Below are 8,544 nucleotides of genomic sequence, written 5' to 3'. Positions count from 1 at the left end.
GAAGAGAGCCCGCCTAGAAGGACACACATGACCGCCCTCCTATAACAACCCTCGTGTCCAGGCTCATTCCCCACTGCCGTCCAGCGTGAAGGCTGCACCGTGGCCAGGCCCTCGCTCCCCGAGAATATCACCCCCTGTTGACGCTGCTGACACCCCCACCTCCTCCGAGACTAACCCTGTCCCATGACACATGGGGGTCGCAGTCAGGAGACTTTTCTGATACAGAGTGACCAGTCCTCAAGCCATGCCCCCCTCTCCTCTACATCTTTAGGTACATATTCTCTCCTGTGTTATTGCTCGTGCTCTGAAAAAAATCCCCTTGTCTCCTCAACAGTACTGAACACGTCTGAAAGCAAGAAGTCTGTCTGTTCCTTAGCACAGGCCAACCATCAGGAGAAAGACTTGTGCAAACGCAAACTTGTGTGAGGACAGTTTCCGACCCTGCAGTGCCTGCTGGGAGCCGCTCACATGTGTGTCCCAGGAAACATCCTCGTGCTAGAAATGGACCATCTTAGACACATGGCCTTGTCCCACTGGCCTTCAGGACAGAGTCTGTTTCTTCAGAAGAGTTTAATCCATGATGCTTTGAGACTTCTCAGCTCTATGGCCCCTGACTGCCCTACCCCAGCCCACTGAAGACCTCTTGTCAACAGAGACAAGAAAAGTAGGAGAAGCCAGACAGGGAGGAAAGAAGAAAAATGAGAAGGGAATGGAGGATGAAAGAAAGAAAGAGAGAGAGGGAGGGAGGAAGGAGGAGAGAGAGAAAGAGAAAAGAGAGAAGGGGGAAGGGAGAGGAGGAAAGAGGGAAAGAAAATGAAAAAGAAGCAAACACACCGGCCCCCTTGGATGAAACACCGGCTGTGCGGGGCAGCCTCAAGCCCCACCACCGCCAACCCCGCCAGAAACATCAGTTCCTTGTGGGACCGGGACCAAAGTGTGAGGGTGGGTCCATTACACCCTCCAACCTGTGGCCCACATGCCAGCCTCACGCACAGATGGAAAAGTGATGCGCTGTGCACGGAGCAGGGAGCCGGCTCCAGGGCTCCGCTCGTTCCAAGGCTGATGTCTCCCTCTGGTCCTCCTGCCAAGAAAGTGAGAAAGCTCAGACAAGCCTCTGGGCCCAGCCAGCTGAGCTCAGCGCACAGGCAGCAGCCAAGGACACACAGGGCTCGTCCTGCTGCTCAGCCAGGAGGGGTGGGCAGGCCAGCAGCGAGCTGGGTCCCCGGCTTCCAATGCTGCCCACATGGGGTTCGTCGGGGTGACCAGCCCGTGGTCTCCCTGCCAGGCTCCCAGATGCTCTCCTGTTTCAGGATCCGACCTCATGGGCTGAGGCAAGCCCTGACCTCAGGCATGGTGTTGGGTCCGAGCACCGGTCCACATGTGACCTCCCCAGGGCTCTGGATTTCTGCTCCTCCACCCAGGACAGAACTGACTCGAGCGTAGGATTCCTCTGGCAGCCTGCTTCCCGTGTCTGTTTCAGCCCCACAAAGGGTCAAGGAAGAACATGGAGAAATCTGGACACTTTTCTGAAAACATTTAAATGAAAAAGAACTTTCTTTTCCTCCCTATCTTCCAGGAAACCATCTACCTTCACTGCTGGTGGAAAGGTGTTGTTTCCTGTGTTTTTATAATGGGCTCCACGCACCTAGACGTGACCCATGTTGGGACCGGGTGGTGTGGGGGTGGGGAGTGGCGGGCAAGCCTGCGTCTTGATTGCCTCAGTTCCCTGGAATCTTCGAGGATAAGAGCAGGAGACACTGGGGTTCGTGTCTTGTGCTTCCCTCTGTATCTGTTTTTCAGGGCTGCCATGACAAATCACCGCAAACTTGGTGGCTTAACACAACAGCAATGTGTGTTCTCACAGTTCTGGAGGCCAAGTCCTAAATCAAGGTGTCAGCAGGGCCGGCTCCCTCTGAGGCTCCAGGAAGGGTCCTCCCTGCCTCCTCCAGCTCCCAGGGGCTCCAGGCGTTCTTGGCTCAGAGGCGCATCACCCCAGTCTCTGCACCAGCCCCCCACCTGCTATCACATGGTCTCCTCCCAGTGTCTCTGTCTCTTCCCCTTCTCTGTCTTTTAGGACATTTGTCACTGGTTCTAGGGCCCTCCCAGATCCAGGACGACCTCATCTTGCAAACTGGACCTCATCATATCTGTGCAGAACTTGTTCCAAATAAAGTCACTTTCTAACGCTCTGGGCGGACATAGTTTCTGGAGGAAGAGCGCCAGTCAAGCTCCTGGAACCACTCAGTGCTGTGTGACCGTGGATAAGTGATGAGATTACCAAGACAGAGGGTTTTTAATTTAAAATTTTAATTGTTTGAAAAAATACTTTGATCATCAAGAAAATATTGTAATGGACATTTATAGACTCACAATGCAGATTAAAGAAATGTTAGCATTTCCCAGTTTATGAATTATATTTTATAAAATATGTTATATTTTTGTATATTATCTTATGACTTGTTATAGATATAACTGTCCATCTCATCCTCTGTATACTCTACCCCAGTATAATCATTATTCCTGATGTATGTTTGCATGCATGCAGAGAATATTATGACAAACGCTGGGCTGGAAGAAGCACAAGCTGGAATCAAGACTACCAGGAGAAATATCAATAACCTCAGATATGCAGATGACACCACCCTTATGGCAGAAAGTGAAGAGAAACTAAAAAGCCTCTTGATGAAAGTGAAAGAGGAGAGTGAAAAAATTGGCTTAAAGCTCAACATTCAGAAAACTAAGATCATGGCATCTGGTCCCATCACTTCATGGCAAATAGATGGGGAAACAGTAGAAACAGTGTCAGACTTTATTTTGGGGGGCTCCAAAATCACTGTAGATGGTGATTGCAGCCATGAAATTAAAAGATGCTAACTCCTTGGAAGGAAAGTTGTGACCAACCTAGATAGCATACTAAAAAGCAGAGACATTACTTTGCCAACAAAGGTCCATCTAGTCAAGGCTATGGTTTTTCCAGTGGTCATGTATGGATGTGAGAGTTGGACTGTGAAGAAAGCTGAGCACCGAAGATTGATGCTTTCGAACTGTGGAGTTGGGGAAGACTCTTGAGAGTCCCTTGGACTACAAGGAAATCCAACCAGTCCATCCTAAAGGAGATCAGTCCTGGGTGTTCATTGGAAGGACTGATGATGAAGCTGAAACTCCAGTACTTTGGCCATCTCATGCGAAGAGTTGACTCATTGGAAGAGACCCTGATGCTGGGAGGGATTGGGGGCAGGAGGAGAAGGGGACGACAGAGGATGAGATGTTCTGGATGGCATCACCAACTCTATGGACATGAGTTTGGGTAAACTCTGGGAGTTGGTGATGGACAGGGAGGCCTGGCGTGCTGTGATTCATGTGGTCACAGAGTCGGACACAACTGAGCAACTGAAGTGAACTGATGTTTGCATACACTGCAATTTACTTTTATTGATCATTATTTATTTTAGCAATATATATATATATTTATGATACAAGTAGATCTAGTTTACTTATTTGAATTACTGTCTCAAAGACTTAGAATTAGAATTGACTTTTTTGGAAACATACTCTTAGGTAATAATTCTTTCCCTAGTCACCTCCCAGCATAGTGAAAACTAAACAAAATGATTATATGAATGGTACACACAACACAGTCTGCACGGATTATAAGGTAGGATATTTCTTATATTCTAAAATACCCACCCCCTTGATTGCTGGGCTGTGATATTGCTGCTGTCTCAAAATCATTCAGATATTGTTTCAATATGTCATCAATGTACCTTCTTTGCTAGCAGATGATACATAAATGGGCCTTTTTGAAAGTGTTTGTGGCATGTGTTAGTTGTTGAGCTGAGTCTGACTCTGTGACCTTATGGACTGTAACCAGCCAAGCCCCTCTGTCCATGGAATTCTCCAGGCAAGGATACTGGAGGGGGGAGCCATTCCTTTCTGCAAAGTGTTTACATGGATGTAAAATTGGGATTTACATTTTTTCAGATTTTTTTTTTAAATTTATTTACTTAGTTATTTTTGCCTGCACTGGGTCTTTGTTGCTGCACATGGGCTTTCTCTAGTTGAGGTGTGTGCAGCTTCTCATCGCAGGGGCTTCTCTTGCCGAGGAGCATAGCCCTTGCGGCACACAGGCTTCAGTAGTTGCATATGCAGGGTCAGTAGTTGCAGCTCCGGGGCTCTAGAGTACAGGCTCAGTAGTTGTGGCACACGGGCTAGCTGCTCCATGGCATGTGGGATCTTCCAGGATCAGGAATCAAACCTGTATCTCCTGCATTGGCAGGTGAATTCTTCACCACCTGGAACACCAGGGAAGTCTGTAACAGTCTTATTTTAGCTGAGATGCTACATAAGTTTAGGTTATCTGTGCTAACATCATGACCAACTGGAAGAAAAAAGAAAAACCTCTTAATTTTCTAACTTGTTTTTGCTGGACCAGATATGGTGGCCAGGAATGATGGCTTTTGTTAAGCTACAGTCAACTCTAAGTGCCACGTCAGCAGTGTTGCTTCATCTAAATTCAGGGTACAACTGAAAACCGAGGAGAGGCAGTTAAGCCCTTAAAAGTAGCTTCACTGTTCAGGACTCTGAGTTTGTGGAGCCAGGTATTCCAGTCTCCATCTGACACTAAATTCCTCAAAGCCAGAAATACTTGGTGCATTTCACCGCAATCTCTGAGACTCTTAATTCCCCCTGGACTCTTGGTTGATAAAGAATAAAAGTGCAAAGCTGCTGCACCACTATTTATCATAAAGAAACTTGTCTTTGTTTAGGTCACTAAATATAAATGTTTAAACCCTACTAAGGTTAAATAAGGGGGAAATAATGAGAGCCAAGAAGCGAGTGGGGATGAGGAGGAGGGGAAGAGAGTGGAGAAAGAATTGTGCTAGAAACACCAGGTTAAGGAAAATCACTGTGGTTGAGCCCCCAAATTAATTCTAAACTTTCTGGCAGCAAAAGTAAAGAAGGAAGTTCAAGGCACAGCGTAGTTTGAGTTATGTAACAAATGATAGCCTACTAGTTCTAGAAAAGATAAACTCTTCTTGGCACAATAAGTACTCCATAAATATCACTAGAATAAATAAGAGGCAATCTATCACACAGGTTAGAATAAGGTCTGGCTTCAACAACAACATATTCTTCATGTTCATTTCTCACACTGACCTTGAACAAAAGCACATATTGCTGAGCCATAAAGGTTTCTGTGGACATCCAAGGGTCTAAGCCCCAGGTCGAGCCATTCTTGTCCTATGATGTGATATCAGAGTAGAGAATGAATGGTTAACACAGCTCAGAATTTCCCCGTTGAAGGTTCACTTTCTTAGCTGAAATTTTGGCAAATCATAAGAAGCTGAAAAGTGATTGGACTGTAAGTATTTCTGTGTTGTTAATCGAAAGAACAGCCAAAGCATGAGATGCCAACAGTGTAGATGACAAACTGATGTATTAGGTTGGTGCAAAAAGTAAGTGTGATTTTGCACTGTTGAACTTCGCTGTCTGATACTGGAATACATACTTAAATAAATGTGGTTATGTTATACATCATTTTACACATATATACATTTTTTGCTTTATGTTTTTTTGCTAATGGCATTACTTGCTGTGCATTTTATATCTATTTTAGATTAGGGAAGTGATGTTAAACAAAAAGCAAATTCAAGTGATTTTCTTATTCAAGTTCAAAATAAGTCATAAAGCAGCAGAGACAACTCTCAATGTCAACACATTTGGCCCAGGAACCGCTAACGGACATACAGTGGTGGTTCAAGAATTTTGCAAAGGAGATGAGAGTTCGGATGTGAGGAGTACAATGGCTGGCCATGGGAAGCGACAGCAACAAACTGAGAGGATCGTCTAAGCTGATGCTCTTACGATTACGTGAGTAGTTGCTGAAGAACTCAACTTCAACCATCCTATGGTCAGTCTGCTTGTGAAGCAAAGTGGAAAGATGAAAAAGCTCCATAAGTGGGTACCTCATGAACTGACCACAAATCAAAAGCATCGTCATTTTGAAGTATAATCTCTTATTCTACGCGACAACAGTGAACAACTTCTCATCAGATTGTGACATGCAAAGACAAGTGGATTTTATATGACAACAGGCAAGGACCAGCTCAGTGACTGGACTGAGAAGAAGCTCCAAAGTACTTCCCAAAGATCCAAACACTCCTTCCCAAGGTCCAAAGTACTTCCCAAAGCCAAACTTGCACCAAAACAAGATCATGGTCACTGTTTGATGGTCTGCTGCCGGTCTGATCCACTACAGCTTTCTGAATTCTGGTGAAACCATTACACTGAGAATTAAGCTCAGCAAATAGGTGAGATGCACCAAAAACTGCAGTGCCTACAGCCAGCATTGGTCAACAGAAAAGGCTCAATTCTTCTCCAAAACAGCACCCAACCTCATATTGCACAACCAGTGCTTCAAAAGTTGAATGAATTGGGCTATAAAGTTTTGCCTCATCCACCATATTCCCCTGAACTCTCAACAACGAACTACCACTTCTTCAAGCATCTCGACAACTTTTTGCAGGGGAAATGCTTTCCAAGAGTTCATCAAATCCCAAAGCACGGATTTTCATGCTACAGGAATAAACAAACTTATTTCTCATTGGCAAAAATGTGTTGATCATAACAGTTCCTATTTTGGTGAATAAAGATGTGTTTGAGCCTAGTTGTAATGATTTAAAATTTACAGCCTGAGATGGCAATGACTTTTTCACCAAGCTAAATAAATCAAGGAATGATGCTGATGTTCTAACCACATCTTACAGATTTGTGCAGCAAAAGCACAGACAGGCAGAACCCCCAGTTTTCCCAGACAACCATTGCAGATGTGCTCAGCTGCATCCACAGGCTGCCTCCCAGAAACCCCAAACATGTGCGGAGATGTGGACAGAGCACAAGTTCAGGGGGCTGTCTGGGAGCCACAGGCTGTTCTTTCTACTGCTGTCAGCCTTGGCTTTTGGAAAAAGCTGCCCTAAGACAAACCTACTAGGCCAGTTAAGCTGCCCATTCCATGGTCCCCACATAACAAGAGGAGTGAGTTTATTGGAAGTGTTGTTTACTATTACCCACTCAGTAATCCTGAGGAGTCTCTCCCAATACCACAATCTCGGTTTGAGCGATCTTGGTTTGAGCAGCAATTTGTTTTTAACTCTCCTTGATGACAGGAGCTGGTAAATAGGTTCAATTATACTTCACCATTGGGCCTGAAATGTGATGCGACAGTCAAGCCATCAGCAAGAGAGGAATATTATGTTTTTGTTTTTACTAATTTTGAAGTGTCCTTATTCATTTGTTCAACAGATTTATGACATGTCTAAGACGTGCCTCAGCCCTGAGGATAGGAGATGGAAAAGATAGAATGCCTGCTCTCAGCGAAGTTTCAGAAGATTGAAATGCAGTATCAGAACCACTAAGGGGGAATTCCCTGGTGGTCCAGTGGTTAGGACTCTGCTCTTCCACTGCAGGGGACCCAGATTCCATCCCTGGTCGGGGAACTAAGTGCAAGCTGCGTGACACTGCCAAAATATTTTATTAATTAATTTCAGAGGGGAAAAAAAATGCTAAGAACAAGGCGATGCACCAACCTGAGAGCACCATGACTAGCCAGAGACTAGGGCTGGTTGGTCAGGAAATGGGTCCCTAGCCTTGAAAAAAACAGCAAACTCTAAGCAAAAGCAAGGAGACAGATGAGAGAGGACATGGTTAATAAGAAGAGCTGGAAGCTGTCTCCATTCAGATTCATGACAGCGAGGCGGCCGTCTCTGTGTTGGGAGACAGAAGACACCTTGTCAACATTTCTGTGACCTCCAGAAATCTAAGGAGAATAACAGTTTTAGATCATCCCAGGTGAACAACAGAAAAAGAGTCTCTGAAACCTAGACCTCGAATAATTTTCACAAGGTTTCAATAATGTGTACTGACAACAAAAGGAAAATCATAAAACAAATTAGGAGAAAATCCAGAGTGCATGTGTGTGCATGCTAAGGTGCACAGTCGTGTCCAACTCTTTGCCACCCTGTGGACTGTAGCCCACCAGGCTCCTCTGTCCATGGGATTTCCCAGGCAAGAATACTGGAGTGGGTTGCCATTTCTCCAGGGGACCTTCCCATCCCAGGGATCAAACTCAAATCTCATGAGTCTCCTGCACTGGCGGGTGGATGCTTTACCATTGAACCACCTGGGATGTCCTTTTCTAGATATCGTCATTGTTGTTCAGTTGCTCAGTCATGTCCGACTCTTTGCTCCCACATGGACTGCAGCACGCCAAGCTTCCCTGTCCTTCACTCTCTTCTGGAGCTTGCTCAAATTCATGTCCATTGAGTCAGTGATGCCATCCAACCATCTCATACTCTGTCATCCCCTGCTCCTCCTGCCTTCAATCCTCCTCCTTCTAGATATTAGACCCTTTTTTTGAGACTGGTTGTTTGTTTGCTTTTACTAGACTCTTTTTAGATATATGATTTGCAAATATTTTCTCCTATTCTATAAACTGTCTTTTTACTTTCTTGATAGTGGCTTTTGATGTACAAAAGTTTGGAATCC

General features: G+C 45.2%; 1 non-coding gene across 1 annotated transcript; it reads left to right on the top strand.

Moving 5' to 3' along the window:
* Positions 1–7,423: 7,423 nt before the first annotated feature.
* Positions 7,424–7,496, top strand: TRNAG-UCC (transfer RNA glycine (anticodon UCC)). The gene has a single exon. It is a non-coding gene; the product is annotated as a tRNA-Gly (tRNA).
* Positions 7,497–8,544: the final 1,048 nt, after the last annotated feature.

Source organism: Odocoileus virginianus, chromosome 8, assembly GCF_023699985.2.
Source record: "Odocoileus virginianus isolate 20LAN1187 ecotype Illinois chromosome 8, Ovbor_1.2, whole genome shotgun sequence".
In the NCBI taxonomy this organism is placed as follows: domain Eukaryota; kingdom Metazoa; phylum Chordata; class Mammalia; order Artiodactyla; family Cervidae; genus Odocoileus; species Odocoileus virginianus.
This window is presented reverse-complemented; position numbering and strand designations above follow the sequence as displayed.